The sequence below is a fragment of the Mus pahari genome, chromosome 4 (genome assembly GCF_900095145.1).
Source record: "Mus pahari chromosome 4, PAHARI_EIJ_v1.1, whole genome shotgun sequence".
Classification (NCBI taxonomy): Eukaryota; Metazoa; Chordata; class Mammalia; order Rodentia; family Muridae; genus Mus; species Mus pahari.
Genome location: NC_034593.1, coordinates 129,259,646 through 129,279,380, shown reverse-complemented (window position 1 = coordinate 129,279,380; position 19,735 = coordinate 129,259,646). Strand labels below are relative to the sequence as shown.

Here is a 19,735-nt window from a genome sequence, read left to right as displayed (position 1 = left end):
CTGCTGCCAGTCCTTGTGGAAGTGGGGCTTCAGGATCATGCCATTCCGGCTGGGCGCCATGGCTGCCTCCTATACAGGAGAACGACCGAGCGGAAAGGATCGGGCACCGCAAAGCACCCTGGGCTTGTAGGGAGGGACCTAATTTCTATTTTGCAATGGTAGCAGACAATATTGAATTAGTTGGAATAATTTTAATAACTTGTTATGAAATGGCTACTTTAGGTAATATTATTTTAACAAATTTTTAAAATAGGAAATGCTTGAAATTATGTTGCAGATAAGTGTTTACTATGTTTAACAACACCATCCTTCATGTTAGTACCATTTTATTCTATAAATTCATATATTATATCAGAAAATTATACCATCTTGAAACTAGGTTGTGGTTACTAAGCAAGAAGGGAAATTAGTAGTATATAGGAGTAGCAGCAACTATAATGGTGACAACAACAATGTCCCTGGCGCTCTTTACTGCTGCAGATTTGCTAAACTAAGGGCAGTTGAGCACGTGTCTTATTCTGCTTTAGTTTGTTCTCTCTGCTGTGGGGTTTGGAACATTTTCTATTTGTTAATGGTAAGGTGCTTTATTTTGGTTTGGCATTAGTTTGTTGTGCTGTCAAATGAAAATTTAAAAAGGGCACACTTTCTTTGCTATGGCTCCCTTATTTAGGGTCCTCTTTCATCTCCATTTACATATGACATTGTTCCAGTTGAGAAGAACAAATGGCCTATTTACAATTCGTGCAGTCAATATTTCTAAAACTTATAATGGATTGGTGCTCAAATAAAGGACAGCAGTAAAGGTTAGTAGACTTATGTGTGATTTTCCTGTGGGGTCCTGGGAACACAAAGTGCTTATTACTTGAGAACAAAGAACCTTAGAGTTAAAGGTAAGTCACCATGTCTATGATACGACTAATAACAGGTCCCCAAAGGAAAGAGAAGGGAGAAAACACATTCGTAGCTGAGTCTTAACTAGGTGTATTGTGCGTTTTCTTCTTCCTGCCATTTATATTAAAAGTCAAACACTCTCTCAACTGTAAAATGAATACAAGCTTAGATTATTAATGTTCTGCCTGGAGCTGTTTGCCCTTGAGATATGTTTCATTCCTTTACAGGGTAGACAAATTTGTATTGTTCATAGCCAATTAAATTTGTCAACAAAATAGTTCAAAATTATTCATTGCTTAGCTTTTTCTGTTTTTCTTTTATGCCCCCCTTTGGGTTTTTTTTGCCTGTAGCTTCAAGGATGCATTAAATTTAAGCATTAGTATAGCCAGAGTGTAATACCTGCTTCCTAGCATTATCTTTTAGGGTATTAGTAAACCAAATGTGCCTGTGTAGATGGTTATAGTCCTAGAGAGGTAATTAACTCATTTTTTCTGTGATTTTTTTTCTTTTTCAAAGTCCTTAAAAATTTCCATAAGCTTGACTATATAAAAGGAAAGTTGCAAACACATAAAAACTGCATCTTTGTCAAAGCTTTTTCTATTAAAAATTTTTATTAGCATGTAAGCATGAGAGTTTTGAATAAGATTACATTCCCTTTTGTTTTTTATACAATAATCTGTTGAATCTGTAGATGAATGTAAATTTATTTGTAAACCTGCACGATACATAAATAGCGATTCTAATCTAATCGTTGTTTTGTCTACAAGTTTACATATCAAGTGTTGATGTCTATGCAAAGTCAGCTTTACAAGATGAAAATACACTTGTTTGGTCTGTATTTCCCGAAATATGTAGTGGATATCTAGTATAGAAAAAGATGCTCAAATACTATTAGCCACTATAGAAATGACAATGAGATTGGACTTCAGACTTACTAGTTTCACTATGTAAAAAGAGAGATAATTCAGATCTTTTAAAGATGCACAGAAATTCAAACCTTTATATGTTTGTTGGTCATGCTGTGAAATGATACAGCCTATTTTGAAAACAATTTGACATATTTTTAAAATGTCGCAATACAAAATGAGTTTATTCCCAAGCATTTTCACTCATTGGTGTTCACTAAATATTAATGAAAATATAAGTTCAAGAAAAACATGTTCATATGTATGTGAGTGTTCATAACATTCTTATTCGTAATGATTCCCAACTCAAATGGAATCCAACTCAAGAGTCCACCAGCTAAGGAATAGGTATGTGAACCCTGCCACTTAAGCAGGATGGAATGCTATTCTATAGCAAAATGAAATGATCTCAAAGACTCTCACACAATGTTAATCCCAGTTGAGTAACTGTGAAGCAAAAGCATAGGCGACTCACCATGCACCTTGAGAAATGAGCTCAGGCTTGACATCTTCCCTCTGGTAAATTCTGTTTCTGTTGCTATGCTTGCTTGTTGCTTTAAAGCATCAGCCATCCTTCTCTCTCTTTGATGTGGGCAAGGCTTTCAAAAGTATCATGTTGCTGATGTCTGGTTTTGCATGTTGACCTCCCATCCCTGGAGAAACAGCTTAGGCACCAGTGCGTTCTCTTTGATAGCTCCTTCACAAAGGACAATTTGTGGTAGCATGTTCATATGTTTTACATTGCACATACTAGTGACTGCACCGCCTTGATCCTCTCTGCTTCCTGTGTTGAACTTCAGTTTCTGCCATGCTGGATTCTTCCAAAGCACTTGGTGTCACTGACCTCCCTCTCCCTCCTTACTAGTGCAACTCACGAGCTGTTCTTCTCCTTGGGATTTTGGTGTGTGGTCATCTCTTCCTTGGCAGATCCTTAAGATAGTGATTTTGCCTGACTTCTCACTGAGAGAGCTCTTGACTGTGTTAGTGCACAGCTGGCTACTGTCTTTTTCAGTCCTGTATCCAACAATTTCTGTGCATTTGTTATAATCAAGGCTCACTTTGGACACTTGAAACCCACGCTGTTACTGGGCTTGTTTTCAATTGGGCAGAGAACAAAGTTTACCATTTTAGGGAGCATTGCAGTGATGGGCTTTGCTGAGAAGGTGCCTGTAGGAAGAACACTCAAAAAAAGTGAATGCGAGTAGAAGTTTATGCAGGGAAACTTTACCAAGGGGGAAGGTGTATAAGGAATATCCAGAGGGTAAGTAAGTTGTCGAAGTTGCGATAGAGATGGGGTTGTAGTCGCTACTGTGTAAGGCATACTGATGGAGAAGATCAATGGATTTCAGACCGTTGCTTCTACTGAGTAAGATGAGGAAACAATACAGAGTTTTACCGGGAGAGGAATGCAATTGGGATAGTGTTTTAAGTAAATTCTATGGCTTCTGTCAGGAGATTATATGATGATGATGTTTGTATAGCAAAATGACAGATGTTTTCCTGTATCATAGAATAGTATATTTTAACATCTACTGAACATGCTCACTAGGATTCAGCACATACCAATTTCATTGCAACTAAACCTAATTCTACACTCTCTCCCCAGTGCTCTGAAATGAAGTCACTCCTTTTCTTGTAACCCAGCTTGATAAAGCCCAGGCTGCCTGAAGAAGAGCCAGCTTAGACTCTTCAGAGGGTTTTTCCCATTTTGTTTGCCAAGTTGAAGAGAAAGCATTTTAGTCCTTTTGAGCCTCCCCACCCCCGCCACTATCTCTAGTCCTTTCTTTTGTACCGCCTTTCAGTACTCCATATTAAACTTCTCTTCATTCTCTGAGTAGTTCAAAAGCCTGGCATGTCCCCCAGTCTTCCTGGTTTGGGTAGTATGTGTTCTTAGTTAAACAAGTGACACCAAGGCTGTATGTGGTATTATAATCCAGTCAGAGACTGCGGTTCATTGTCAATTCAATGACTGATTTGTTACGTGACTTCTGTCAAGCCACCTAATGACTTAGCTTTATTTTCTTTATGATTAAAAACAGCAAAATCATTTAGGTATGCTTTTAGTTCTATAATATTTCTAAATCCCTTGTTAGATAAACCTTGCTCAATAAACAATGTCACCTCTGGGCCACACACTTCAACAAGACAGGCAAGAGGCTTCATATTGTTTATACTTTACATGGGAGTTGTTATTGTTGTTGTTGTTGTTGTTGTTGTTGTTGTTGTTGTTGTTGTTCTTCTTCTTCTTCTTCTTCTTCTTCTTCTTCTTCTTCTTCTTCTTCTTCTTCTTCTTCTTCTTCTAATAAAAGATTACATGTAGGTATGTGCCTGTCTTTGTTTCATGTGTGTCTGTGTATGTGAGCACAGATACTCCCGGGGGCAGCAATATCACTTAGAGGTAGAGTTTGAGGTGATAGCATGCACCAGAAATTGGCTTTATAAGCCGAAGTCTACTCATCTGCAAGAATTACAAGGGCTTAGCCATCTCTCCAGTCCAGGGCTTCTTTCTTTGTGTTGTACAACTCTGTTCGTTTGCCACCTGCATGGCATCATGCTGCCATTCTTGCATTCTAAGTAGTTGCGCTTCTAGAAGAATCTTCCTTGGTGCCCTTTGCCCCACTACCCCCAAAACCTGTAACCCAGGCAACTGTTTCCTGTTCCCAGATGTCATGCACCCGGAATCACATGCAGTGGCCCTGTAACATGAGTTCTTTTCACTTAGCAGCTGAGTGGGTAGTTTTCCTGGAGTGTCTGCCTGCTCAACATCTCCCTCACCTCTGTTACTATTGATCTGGCTGAGGGAATGCTTTAGTAGTGGCAGCATTTCTCTTGCAAAAGCAACCACCCACCCTCAAACCATCCTAAATCATATTCTGCTCTTACAGAATGTTCACCACAATCCTGGAATACTTAATACTTATTAAAAAGTCAATACATTTAATTTTATTAAAGAGACATACAAAACATACAAAAGAACAATTAAAAACTTTTCATGGTGTGTATTTCACGAAAATACTCTGAAGAAATGAGGTAGGTTAAAGGTGAATAAAGTAAAATATAAAACAATTTTCAGCTGTTAAGTAGATGTCTATCTTTACATTTCTGAACAAGTGATTTTTTTTTAAATTACTATTGATTGTGTGTTGTTGCCGAATTTTATTTTTAAAATGTCATGATTCCCAAAACATTAAAAAAAATCATTTTTAATGCATGTACTCATGCTATTATTGCTTAAAATTATGGATATAAGCTTGGTGATTATGGGATGTTTACAGAATTTCCCAAATTCTTTTCTTTGTGAAAAGTGTGGTGTACATTGAACAGAAACCCCATGTCTGCTAATATGATTTTTATTGGAGTCTACACCTCTTCTTTCTCTACTGCCTGTTTTCCCTAAATGCTTTGTCATACCTGTTTGTAACCCAACCAGAAAGAGCTGATTGCAGGAGCAGGTGCATACCGTTCCTTGCCGGCCCTTCCTTACCTTGGTGTCCTGCCTGTGTGCCTCAGTAACCTTGCTGGAGTCTCACAGGAGAATCTGAGTGTTGTAGTGCATGCTGACTGGGCTTCTGCTTGTTCTTGTTCCTCACTGCCCTCCTCACATCTTCCTTGGCTGAGGAATGGACTACCTAGCGATTAACCACTCCTCCATCTTGTACAATAGGGTCTTTGAGAGTAGGAATCTTGTGTCTTCAGTATCTAGCTTTAAGTCTCTCCCAGCAGTGAGTTAGCTTAGTGAAAATGTTAATTGCTGAGTCAAGCATGGGCGATTTGGTATCAGTGGTTCAAAACCCAGTTGTATCTAGCAATTTTAGGCATTTTACTCATAACAAATTACTCTCTTACATTAATTTTCTGCCTGTGAATTTTTGTTTTGATCTGTGTTTTTGAGACAGGGTCTCACTATGCAGTTCTCTCTGGCTGGCCTGGAACTCACTGTGTAGTCCAGGCTGACCTCAGATTCAGAGAGATCAGCCATCCTCCGGATGGGATTAAAGATGTGTGTGAATGTACAGTCTTAAGTGTAAGGCCAGTTTGCACATGGAGACGAAGCTAAAGATGAGTTTAAGAATCATTGTCCAGGGGGATGTTGCCCAGCCTTTGAGAACTAAGGAAGGCTGGTGGTTTGGCCTTTGGCTCTGCTACAACAATGTCATATGACCCCAAGTAAACTAACAGCCTAAGGGTAGATCTCTAAATTCCTGCACCAGATTATTTCCAAAGATTCCTTCATCTGATTTAACAAGAAATACAATTTAATAAAACAAACAATTAATTATCATTGGCAAAAGCATGAAAAAACAAAATAATATATTTTTCTAAGCATTTCTAATATAAGTATTATATAATATAGATAATGGGAAATGTATGTTACTTATAATTTACATATTGGGATGGCTTAGTTTATCCTTAATCTAAGAGCCCAAAGTAAAATAGTTTAAATTGTCAGAATTGTAAATCTACAAGTTAGTATAACATGTTGACTCACATAATGTTTAGATTACATTTTAGTTTCTTTCACCAAATACATAATTTATCTGTTTAATATTATACATTCCAATGCATTTCTATCATTCTGCAAGTGAATATAGGAAGAAAAAAAAGGTCTCTGTGGTCAATTACTCATTCCCTGCAGCATTTTTAAAATAAGAAGCAATATTAAAACAATTATGAGACTGCTTTCTTATGATTTAGGTCATTCATAATATATATAACCAAGTTTTGCAAAGCTTAATGGATTGGCATTTAGGTAGGAATTTTATAAAGGTTTGAGATGTCATTGTTTGGACAAAACAACGGCAGTATTTCCTCTCTTGTCTTCCCCTCCTCCTAGCCTGCTTCTCTCCACCTGCTTGAGGAAAGCTGTATTTCTTCAGACAAGCCTCATAATTGCCCCTCTGTGCCTGATTTGGGGCTCAGGAAAGGCCCATAGCATCTGTAAAGCTGGCAGCGAAATGGTATTTCCAGGCAAGCACAGGGTTGCTGGGTAGTGAGCCAATCCACTGCTTTGTCGGAGCAGCTGAGAACCTCGCCGGAGTATTACCGCGGTGTTCAGTAACACAGACCTGTGCCATGGGCAGAGAGAGCTCTGAGCAAGTGTGAGGGTCAATATTTATAGACCACTACGTAGCTGCCTTGCAGAGACACACCGAGAAACACGCGGGCACCGAGAGAGCCAGGCAAGGAAGAAAACAGTGGCGAGAACTTTAATTTTGAGCGTTTTTGTTCTAAAAAGAAATTTCTTTCTGTCAGGTTCAAACTTCGGCTGAATCACAACCATTTGGCGCTGAGCTATGACAAGAGAGCAAACAAAAAGTTAAAGGAGCAACCCGGCCATAAGTGAAGAGGTAAGGGATTAACCAGTTTAGGCTGGCTTTTACTTGTAAAGCCCACCTCCCTCCCGGAGGTGCTGCTCTGCATCAGTGGTCAGAGGGCTGTGGGGCTTGGTACAGCTGTAAGGAGGGGCCGCCTGCTCCCACGAGTGTTCTTGGAGGCGGTGGAGGTTTGTGGACTCCTATTGATAATGCCTGGCCCTTCTTAGTGCCCTGAGTATGGGTGGGTGGGTGGGTGGCAGCCGCGCTCAAACACTGATTTCATGCTCTCTCGGCTGGCTATCAGACTGAAGCCTGCCTGTCGGTAACTTCCGATTTTACATGATATAAATAGTAAGGCAATAGCGTTAGTTAATTTTGTGATCTAAAGATGGAATGTAGAAAGTTCACATCAACTTGCAGAGATGTACTTACCTGGCAGTATCAGAATGTGGGAACGGGGAATATGGACAGTATAGGGTCTTTTTGACAAAACAAAACTTCAGTGGGCGGCAGACTGAAATAGTTACTACTACTTTGGGAGGAGATGAGCCTAGAATGGCAAGAAGAGTTTTCTCTGTACAAAGTACCACAGACAGGATTTAGGAGGCAGCCCCTATGCTGGTCCAGATGACTAGCAGTTGGGTTTTATGAGCTGTGTTCCTTTTCTTAATATTAAACTCGAGTCAGCATCTCTGGCTGTGCATTACATGGGTGTTTTCCTCTTATTGCAGGTAGCAGGTCAAAGGCTTCTGTGTTCATGCATTGCTGTGGTAGGCTAGACTGTGTCTATCTCTCATCACCCTAAATGCAGTAATACTGAAGGACACAGAAACTACTTTATGCTCTGTGTGCGTTCTTGTTTAGAACACTCAAAAAACATACATACTTTTATTATTTATGACTGTTGTATGTGGTTTAGGAAGTCAGTATTTTGCTTCACTAGAAAAAAGGCATTAAGTTCATGCAAATTGACTATCAAAGTAATGAAAGTTTCCTTGTTTGAGTCATAGCTTGTGGAACTACAAACAATTGCACGGTATTTAGACATTTTCGGTTATGTTATAGGTGATTTTGCATTCCAGTGAGTTTTTTTGTACTACTGCTGTACGTATTTAAGTTGAAAACAAAACTTATTCTGCCATGAAATTTAAATGATAGTCCAATAGAGATACAAGGGAGAGCTAATACGTGGCACAGGTTGATGATATAGGGTTATCAGACAGAAAGGAAATAGTTTTGAAATCTGATGGGTCATATCGAAATTGCAGCTGGAATAGCTCTAAATGAAAAGGAAGTCTCTTTGAACGAGGCCACAACTTACACAAAATCACTGAAATTGATTGATATGTAATTTTTTTTGGGGGGGGTGCGTGCTGGTATTATTGATACTGGGTCTTTTTGAGTAGCCATGACTGATCTGGCACTTGGTGTTCATGCTGCACTAATCCCCACCTCAGCTTCCTGGTATGAAGTGTCAATGACCATACCCAAAGTGCATGCATTATTTTGGTAGGGGTGACTAGACAGGGTTCCTGGCTGTCCTGGAACTGGCTCTGTACACTAGGCTGACCTTGAGCTCAGAGATCCGCCCACCTCTGCCTCTCAGAGTGCTGGGATTAAAGGCCTTCTCCACCACTGCCTGGCTGCATGCATAATTTTTAAAAGGTTTCAAAGTCATCAGTTGCAGGATATATAGGCCGTTTTCATATTCTGCCCGTTGTGAGAAAGCATTCCTGACCATGAACTAGCAGATGTCTCTGTACGAGGACACAGAGTTTCTTGGGAATATGCCCAGGCGTTGTAGGCCTGGATCATGTGACAAATGTCTTTCTTGCTCTTGGAGGAACCTCAGCACTGATTTCTACCACCATGGCATTGCCACCAACCGTGGACAGGTGTTTTTCCACCTTCACACCAGCATTTTTTCAAGCTTAGCCACTCTGAGTGGAGAAAGAGTAAATCTCTTAAGTAGTTTTAATTTACATTTCCCTGATTGGTAAGGAGGATGAATACTCAAAATATTCCTTAGCTATTTGTATTTCTTCTTTTGAGAACTCTCTGTTGAGTTCCATGTCCTATATTTTAATTGGGTTGTTTGTCTTTGTGGTATTCTTTGTTTATTGTTTGTTTTTTTGTTTTGTTTTGGAGGGGTTGTTTCTTTGTCTAGTTTTGGGGTTTGTTCATTCATTGGGTACTAACCCTCTGTCAGCTATATAGCTGGTCATGATTTCCCCATTCCTGAGGCTGCCTCTTCACTTGAATTATGTCCTTTTCTCTACAGAAACTTTTTAGTTTCATAAGGTTCCATTTGTCGATTATTGGTCTCAATGCCTATACTTCCAGAGCCCCGTTTAGTAGTCCTTTATTAATTTAAAGGCTGAGCTAATCCACCTATTTTCTTAAAGTTTATATTAACATTTAATGCTTGGTTTCTCCTCAAAATCAGTGGATACTTTTATTTGTTTGAGAATTTTCCTTTCAGTTTGAGAATATGCTTCATTTATCTTTTATAATATTGTTTATTTTGAAAGCATATCATGGTGGATCTAGATGGGACAAATGGAAACTAAGTCCATTAATGAATTTTTCTTTGCTACGTGGTAAAGATTGTGATTTCTTCTGCATTAAGTGTCCTGTTTGTTTGTTTGTTGTTGTTGCTGTTGAATGCATCGTTTGTATTAAACCCTTTTTAATAAGTTTTCTTTTTATTCCTCCTTATAACTTTGTCTCTGAAGTTCCATGTTGACTCTTTATTGAAAAGAAAAAAAGCATGAAAAAATAAGTCAGAGAAGGATTTTCCTTCAAGTTTAGGAGAAAAGAGTAGAAATTTTGGTACCGGTTGATAATGCCTAAAATGGGCTATATTTGAGTTGAAGACTAATTGAGTATTTTAAAACTTGAGATACTTTCTCAGTATTATTTTGGGCTTTTGATCAATCTTCCTATTAATTGCTAATCATATTTCTAAAGACCATTTTTATTAGGAATGTTATAAAATATTAAGAAACGTGGAGCCTTTTGCATTATACATCCTCTGAAGCAATAATGAATTAAACTGTAAACATGAATTAGACACTTCTTAATGGCCCCACCCCCAGTCCTGTTTTGCATACTGCACCAAGCACAGCATGCTTGGTGGGGACTGTCCACACACTGATAAACAGCACATTCCCGCAGAACTCCTCTCACCTGGCCTTTCAGTGTCCCCAAAAGGCCATGATTCTTGGAAGCTTTGAGCCTTTTGATCTTGCTAGCTCTTTTGTTGTATACTCACCTTCTGCCATTCCTTCTGGAATGTTACCTACATCTGTCCTGCCAACCCAGGAGAATATCCCTCTTTTTCTGTTTTTTTTTTTGTTTGAGCAATAACTCTTGCATTTTATACTGTTGTCCACCCTGTGATGTTTCTCTTATGAGTTGTTTAGGCTGCTGCTCCCACATGAAAGCCCTCTCCCAGGTTTTAGTCTCATTGATGACCTACCCTTCCAGGAATCTCATGGGTTGCCCTAGCCTTCCATCAACCTTTGCCACAGCACTTGAGGAACCTCAAGTTACAATGTTTGCCTTTCATGAGACATTAAATACATTTTTAAATAGCCCCTTTGTATTAACACTGTTTAAAACATTGATTACTCGACAGAAAGTTCGTCAAGAAGGAATAAGTACTTCAAGGGTAGTAACAATATCATAAAAGTATTTTGTTTATTTTTTTTTGGTATCAATTATATGGGAGAGAGAGAGGGGGGTAGGGAAGAGAGAAATTAATCATAAATGATCATGTACAGTGAACATATCCACACAAGTATGTATTTGTTGTGCAGAAGTACAAAATAACAATGGTTAGAAAATATAAATCCAGAATATATAGACCCCAAGTGTTTGCTCCGTCATGTTGATCGAATCTGTCACAGTAGCTGATAAATTGCTCATGCAGTGCTGAATTCTGTGATTTCGTGAAGGATTTCCTCCATGAACAGTAGCCCCCTCCCCAAGGGTCCAGTGCTTCAGGGGAGAGTAGATCTGTCTCCTGTTTGGGAGAACTAGACTGGCAGGATGTAGCTGCTTTCAGTGGTCCCAGGAAAGGTGTTCCTTCAGTTGTATTTACTCATGCAAAGATAGCCAGGGACTTAAGGAAATAACACAAAAGCATGGCCGAAGAGTTCTCCAACACGAAAGGTGATCCAGCAGTTAAGTCAGAGGAGGAATTTACTTCTCAAAATAGAAATGTTGAAAGAAAAGGAAGTCAGTGTTTAAAAACGTTGAGAAATAACAGCTGTTCCTTTAAGCTCTGAAATTCACTAAAAATAAAAATTACTTTGCTTTTAATTGTGTTTTGTTTACTCAGAATGCTTAAAGTACTTGTCTGAGCTACTTCATATTTACCACTGACAAACACCAACCTTCACGGACAATTTAGAGCAACTGAGTTTTCCCAGTTCCAAGTGTTTGTCCTGCTTGGTGCACTCCACAATTGTTTCAACTACTATTTTAGCCTTAAAACTCTCTTGCAGGCATTAAATATGACTCTTGTTTGCTTAGCTTGACTTGTATCTGTCTGAGGAATGAAAACAATATTGGTATTTTCAAAGGAAAATGTAGTGACTTTTTAATTGCTTAAAATAGACCATAGTTGGTTGAAATTTCTTTTCAGATAGTTTTTTTTTTTTTTTTTCCCACATAACTGTCCTGTGGGAAGCTTGGCCTGAAACAAGTGCCATTTCTAAAAGTTTACGGTATAAACGTTGTAACTCTGTCTGGCATATCAAATGATATGAGAAGACTGGGAGAAGAGAGGTTTCTTGGATCAAGGGTGAGGCCATGTACCTGCTTCTCATTAGTCAGTGAAGATAGAAACACAAGCTTGTCTCAATATAATCTCAAAGACTACAGCAAGACCAACTCCTAAACTCCATCACTGCCACTGAGAAGGTCAAAGAACTTTGAGGTTGAAGTGTGCAGAAAGTATTTTTGCCTTTTGTTTCTTTTTCACCAAATCAGTATTCATTTTACTTTATTACATTAGCAGTTTGCCTTAACAATCAATATTTTCTATAATTATGCATGGTATGCAATTCATAAAATATGTTAACTTCTAAATTAGAAGCTTTTTATGTTAAAGATGGGCAAATGTATGAGATTGACAAACATCATTTTCAAGTATATAATTACAATGTAATTTCACCAAGGAAAGAAATCCCTACATTTAAAGACAGAATATGATATTTTTGGTATGATTATACTTTTTCTATATTTATTATACATATTTTATTTAAAAATTAATTTGTGAAATTCTATGTTTGAACTGTATTAAGCTTTGTATTCTTATTTCTGAAAATTCTTATAATTTCTGTTCTCAGAGGAGCTAAAGTACTTTTCCACTCATAACTATACTTAAAATATTTTTTGAATGGCATTTTCTTCTTTTCTCTCCTGGTTTTCCCATTTTTCTTGGTATTACATCCCACAAACATTTTTCTTGTTCCAAGAAAATATGGCAAATACATGTAAAACAAAAGTACTAAAATGAAAATTCTGTATTTTTATTGTAGCTTAGGAAATCTAATAGGGAGTGGATGGCTGTATCGTTTATAACTGCTTTGAAGTTGACTTTCTTCTTGAATTTGGGAGAGGTGAAAGCTTTGAATAAGATTAAAAACCATGTTTTCTAGAATAAAATGAATTCTGTCTATAACTTAAAAGAAAATATTTTTTTTAAATAATTCAGGCTTCATCAATGAGTTAGCTAGCGTTCCTTTTCAATTTCATGGAATAGTTAAGAATTATTGATATTAATATTTCTAAGGAGTGGTAGAGTCAACAGTGAATCCATTTGGGACTTTACTTTTAGCTAAGACATTTTGAAACAAAATTACTCAATTCTAATTGGTGGTTATAGTTCTGTTTAAATTTTCTCACCTTGACTTAATTTGGTAAAGTTATACACATCCAGAAATTCATCTATTTCTTTGTGATTTTCCAAATTTGTGAAATATAAGTTTGATCAGTATGTCCTTAAGATTTTCTGAATTGTGTTGGTTTCTGTTGAAATTCCATTTTCATTTTTAATTTTATTACGTTGAGTGGACTTCTTATTATTAGTTGGCTGATGATTTGTCAACTGTGTTTATCTTTAGAAGAACCAACTCTTTTTTCTATTACTATTGATTTTTTTGTAAATAATATGTTTGTTTTGTTTCCGTTTCATTAATTCTGTCTTGACGTTCATTATTTCATTTTATCTACTGATTTGAAGTTAGCGTTTTTCTTTTTTTTCCCAAGGCTCTAAGGCATTGTGTTATGTGACTTATTTGAGATGTCTCTGATATTTTAATTTAGGCAGAGGAAGCTAGAAACTTCCTTCTTCGATTGCTTTAGTTTTAAGGATGTTAGAGGACATCAAAGCCCTTTACTGGGATAATCACACGCTATCTGTCCTTGAGTTCATTCATGTTAAGCATTACGTTTGCTGATTCATTTATGATGAACCACGGCTGCATTTTGGGGCAGGTTTTGAATGTGTTGATTTTCCTTTGATTCTAGGATTTCTAAGTTTTAAAATTTTCTTCTTCCTTTCTGATGATGTACTCACAATTCAGTGGTGTATTGTTCAATCTCCCTCATACCAAAACCAGATATAGATGGGAAAGCAACAATAACAGGAAAGAAGCTTATATGTTCATCTCTATTATGAACATAAATGGGAAAATCTCAGCAAAATAGTTCAAAACAGAATCCAGGACACATGAAAACATATTATTAGATATGGTTGTGTTGACTTCCTTTCCCAAATGCTGGGATGATATAACATACATAATCCAGCAAATGTAATTCTTCACATCAGTGAGCTATAGCTAGTACATGATTCTTTCAGTAAATGTAAGAAAGACTTTTAACCACTCCAGTATCCTTTTATGATTAGAAATCCTTGAAGTGAATAAAAGAAATGAATTTCAACATATTGAAGGCCATGTATTGCAAAACTATAGCCAACATTATCCTAAATTAGGAAAAACTCAAAGCATTTCCACTAATGTCACATACAAGGAAAGGTGTCTAGTTTGTCATTTGTTATTCAACTTAAAGTTTTCGAGTCTTCTCTAAAATACTAACAAAGGATAAGAAGAGGGAAAGAAGTCAGCATACTCTTATTTGAAGTTGATATAGTTCTTTAACTAGAGACTCTGCAGACAATCAAAAAACAAAAACAAAAACAAAACCCTACTCAGTTCTGATGAACACCTTCAGTAGAAGATGCTAAGACAGAAAATTAACTCACTAAAATCAGTATCCTTCCTGTAAAGTGGTAACATGCTGAGAAATAAATCAGGAAAACAATTCTATGCACAGCTGCCTCAAATAAAGTAAAATGCCATAGAATAAACCTAACCAAGTCCCATACAATGAAAACTCTAAAACACTGAAGAAAGAATTTGAAAAAGATTAAAGAAGATGATGTATCACACAAGCAGAAAAACAAAGAAAGACAAACAAACAAACAAAGAACAATAACCTTAAGTTTTTGACCCAAGACCCATTGGCTTACGGTCAGCACTGATTGAAAGCTACCAATTGGAGACGATGGTGATGATGATGACGATGATGACCATGACGATTATGTCTATGACAGCTACTACTACTTAATGGTTACATGAAGTTAAGAGTGTCTCAGAGGGTGTCAGAGGATAGTAGGAGGTTGATGTTATTAAAAAAATTAAAAGTATCAAACATGATTGAAATTTTCTTCTTTTATTAGTTCCTTGAGAGTTTTATTCAATATATTTTAATCGTATTTACCTGCTCCCCAATGTTTTCCTCAACTGGCACCCCTTCACTACTCACCTGTCCTGTGCCTTTTAAAGACCACCATAGTCTTCAAATATTCATGCACATGCAATCTTTTGCTGGAGATTTAAATATTAAAATAATATTTCTTTATAATCGTCTACCACTTCCAATTCTTATACTCGTTCCACTTTCTCTTCTGAAGTCATTCCCGAGTCTTGAGAGAAGAGATGAGGCTTATATATTCTTTAAGGGCTGAGCTTTCTGCAGTCACTCAGTCTTTGCACGTTGGTTAGTTGTGAGTCACTAAGTGAGTCACCTTCTACAGAAATTAGAATCTTCTCGGATGAGGGATAAGTGATTCACTAATCTATGGATATAACAATACGTCATTGCATGTTTTGTAAGTTTTCCTCACTCCTATGACCTGTCAAGCCATAGAGTTTTTAGTCTAATATTGATGCCAGGCATGACTCTTATCCTGTTTGGCAGGACTGGAGTTCAGTCAGAAATTGGTTGGTTATTGACATGATGCTCATGTCAGTGTTGCATAAGTGGGCATCTCCTGCTAGGTCAGTCACTGTTTCAACTTGCAGGGTTCAAGACTGGTGGCTCCTCTCTTCTTCTAGTAGCTTGCATAGCTCTTCCAAAGCCCAGTGCAAGCTAACTCTTAGAGACAGAGCTTTCAGGTTTTTCCCTGCTTGAGTTCATCATGTTTGATGGGGTCTTCAGTAACTGGGTGGTACTGTTAAGGGTTTCCCTGGGGAGCCAGGGCCTTATTGCTATCCATTTACCTCAGGCCCCCAGGCGCTGATACTACAATTCCGCTCTGCCATGCTCGCCCATGGAGAAGTTGTTTCATGACTAACTGAATGTTAAGCCCAACCTCAGCCTGCGACTGTACATTCGGCTCTTGTCCTTCCAGTAGCTTTTGGATTACTGAAGAAAATTTCATGACCTTTGAGTAAGCACACACCATTGGATTGCTGCCTTTTGCTCTGGGTTTAAATTGCCCACTTTTAAAATCAATCTTTCTTTCTTCCTTCCTTCCTTTCTTTCTTTCTTTCTTTCTTTCTTTCTTTCTTTCTTTCTTTCTTTCTTTCTTTTTTCTTTCCTGAAGGTACTTACAATTCTTTTTGAAATCTGTACTAATAAAAGTTATATTTATTTTGATTTTTATCATCATTACTGTTGAACTTGAATTTGAGGGTATTATTAGTAATGGCAGTTTTTTCTTATGTATCTATTTATGCTTTCTGCACAGGTTGTATTTCTCTCTTTTATTTACAGTAGTACTCTTCGAAAGATGAAATCAGATAATCCTGAGTCTGTCTGCTCTTTGTAGCCCCTTTCTTAGCAACTGCATTCATATTCTCTTCATTACTTTAAAAATTCAGTTTCTCTGTTTTGAAATCAAAACACATCCTGGGGTATCTATATTTTCAGAAGTAATTAGAATTTTCTTCATCTCCATCGAAGCATGGAGAGCTCTTTCATACCCAGAAATAATAAAGTTGAATTTAATCACAGCCACTATGGTCCACAAGGATTTTATTAATCAAGTTTTTTTTTTTTTTTTTTGTACCCCTATGGGATCATTACCCATTTCCATATTCTGTGTGAGGCCATCTTTGCTTCATGATCCTAAAGTCCTGTTTTAAATCTCTGTGCTGCCTTTCAATTTGTATTGCATTTACACTTTTTAAAGTATGGACTAAAAATATGTTTCTTGTTAAATGACATTTAGGTATTAGAACACGTTACAGTAGTTGCATTGGCATGGCTCTTGAAAGACTGTAGACCAGAGAATATACATAATGCTTATGTTAAAGAGGACTTTTTCAGAAATATTATCTTTGTGAGAAATTATGCAGGACAAATAGCCACTCTTAAGTGACTCCCTGTAAGCCCAGGGTTGGGGAAGGGGGTTGGAGACCCTTGCATTCAGTTCTTTGGAATTGTTTCTGGAAGACATAGATATCTAGAATGCCTTTCTTTCTGTTACAGTCTGTTGTGTCAGACTCATCATAAAGTTCATGTGTGCAGGAGCAACTGCCTCATTGGTACATTTGTGGCTGTTTATATGGTGTTCATCTGGTCATCAGGAAATGAGATCTTGATAGTGACATGATTTCAGTTTCTTAAAACTACAAGCATTTGTCAAAGTAGAAAGCCAATTAAAAGTTTGGTGAGGTTTTAATAAATTGCTTCTGCAACACATTTTCCTGGTTGGTAACTGTGTTACTGTTGGTAATTGATGCCCAGAGCCAGAAAGCTGATATGAGATCAAAGTCTGATTCACAGATCCACCTGGATGCATGTAGAACACACAGTTGGCCAACTGAATATGTCTTGTTTTTGCTGTAATACTAACATACTTCATGTGTTTGGGCATTTCTTCAGACACGTTTATCTGGGATAAGCAGTGACCAGCTCTGAATCATGTACTGGCTGACCAGAGCATGCTGTCAGTCCCTCCTGTTGTCTTGCAGGTTTAAATGCATTCGCTTATTCCAATATGAGGTTTCCTGTGTGCAGTTTAACCTTTACCTTCCTCTGTTCTCCAGGAACACTATTTGAAATGATGTGAGGCAGCAAATGACATTAAAAATGAACTTTATTTCTACATCCAGTTCAATAACCTCCTGCCCTTTTTGGAAAGGAGCTAGGTATTGAAGAAATAAAAATAAAGAATATAATGAAGAAATGCTCTGTTGATTTTTATCATGATTGTTTTGGTCCTATATTTAGAAGAAATAACTTAAAATGATTATCAGTTGTACGCTCTTTGGAATATTTGTCATTGCAAAATCAGCTTTATCCTATTTCTCTTATTTTGCTGATCCAAATGCTTTGAAGTGAATATGTGTATACATTTCATGCCCAAGAAAGATACAGTACAACTGGTGGAGTAAGAGTTTTTTAAAAAATCCCATGTGTTTTGGCCCGACTGGTTCTAAAATTTTGTCATCTTCTTCATAATATATGAAACAGTATGTAAGTAAATACTCATTTATATCAAGGTATACTAGGAGAAATAATTGAGTGGCCAAAGCACATCATCAAAAAGTTCTGAGAACATTATCTCACCTCCTTTCTGCAACCTGAGAAAAGAATGTCATGATTTTAGTGAGAGAACACTTGTATGGAATGAAGGGAATGGGTGGGAGTCTACTTTGAGAGCCACAGAGTTATCACATAGAGATTTGAACTGGAGTGTAAGGTAGAACTAATATCTTCTAGTATGTTTGCATAAGCTGTGTTAGTACGTAAGCAAAGAGTCTTTAAGGAACACAGGGCCATTCTAAGAAACTTCTGAAGACCTTAAACTCAAGGGGCTGGGGTAAAGTACTGATAGTGAGATATGTAAATTTATATGAACTGTGTCAAAATCCTGATTCTCTTTACTTCATCCATCTGCCAAACTATGCTATATGCTTCACCTGTAATGCCTCATCTATACAGGCCATCATGGCTTCCATGAAGTCCCATGAGTCTTGAATGCAAATAGAAGACAAGATGTTTTAACTCCGTCTTTTTGCAGCACACAGTGTTTCAAGCTAATTATTATCAACATGCTCCTTGTTGTTGTGTGGGTGTTTATAAGGTGGATTCTTGGAGTGTCAGCTGTCTCTAAGATCCATTTGTATTTCATTAATTAGTGTTGATATCTTAGAATGCCCCAGCGTTGTTCTTGTAGTAGTGTGGTAAGATTGTGTCTTTGCCTTTCTGGCCTTTGATTCTTCACGGATTCAGATTTCTTGAGCTCTTCGCCTCTCATGAGTCCAGATGCAGAACACTCCAGTCTTCTGCCTTTTCCTATTTCTTTTTGCCTATACTGTTTCTGGGAATACTCAAGAGGACTTCCCACCTCCCGATCTCAGATGCATCCAGGCCACCCATGTGAGCCTGCACTAACCTTCCAGCCTCCTTTGTTCACAATGCCCCCATGCTGTATTTTTCCAGAGCCCCACATCCCTAGAGCTTTTCTGTTTCCAGGCAGGTTCCTTAAACTGATGAGTGAGGAGACTTGGAATCATTGCAGTTAACCAATGAGCTCAAGTTTTTACTACTGCTGTTGATAACCTTGTGGGCTAGAAGCCATGGGGGGTTTTGTCCAGTACCCTTCATTGCTGTGTTATATGTGGGCCCTGTCAGTATACAGTTCTGTAAAGTGAATGTGGACATGTGTTTCCCCACCCGCCTTCACTTATGACTTGCTTTTGTCTTGAGACTCCCCAGTATAATAGAATCCTGTCTTCTAGTTATAACTCTTTCCTCTGGAGTCCTATCTGCCAGCAAGGTTGATAGATCTGGGCAGACGAGGGGGGCTATCTGGATATTTATCAAGTTTTAATGAGAAACGTCAATGTCTGAGGCTCTAGTCTAGTTGCCAGGTGCAACTTGCCAAGTCTGTCTCCTTCCTCATGAGCACATTCTTTTTTAAAGGTCTTAGTTCCACCCTGAAAAACAAGCTTTAAAATTCTATGCAAGTCATTTGCAGCTTCAGCCCATAAGACAATAATCAGTTACTCAGAGAATTTCAAGATCATCCTATCTGCTTCTGTCCTCTTTCTCCCATCCTTCCTTTTCCTTCCTTCATCCCTTCTCTCTCTTTCTCTCTCCCCTCCCCCCTCTTCTTTCTTTCTTTCTTTCTTTCTTTCTTTCTTTCTTTCTTTCTTTCTTTCTTTCTTTCTTTCTCTTTCTCTCTCCCTCTCTCTCTTTCTCTCTCCCCTCCCTCTCTCTTCTTTCTTTCTTTCTTTCTTTCTTTCTTTCTTTCTTTCTTTCTTTCTTTCTTTCTTTCTTTCTTTCTCTCTCACTTTCTCTCTCTCTCTCTCTCTC

General features: G+C 37.7%; 1 protein-coding gene across 4 annotated transcripts in view; it reads left to right on the top strand.

The window, feature by feature from the left end:
- Positions 1-19,735, top strand: part of Bmpr1b (bone morphogenetic protein receptor type 1B) — a 325,936-nt gene that overhangs the window by 177,815 nt on the left and 128,386 nt on the right. For 2 of the 4 annotated variants that reach the window (XM_029537811.1, XM_029537809.1), the window contains exon 1: positions 6,825-7,144. The exons of 1 other annotated variant lie outside the window; for it this stretch is intronic. The gene's annotated coding sequence lies outside the window, so the exon portion shown is untranslated. Of the gene's footprint in view, positions 1-6,824; positions 7,145-19,735 lie in introns of those variants that run through there. One more of the 4 variants, XM_029537810.1, reaches the window with a different exon arrangement.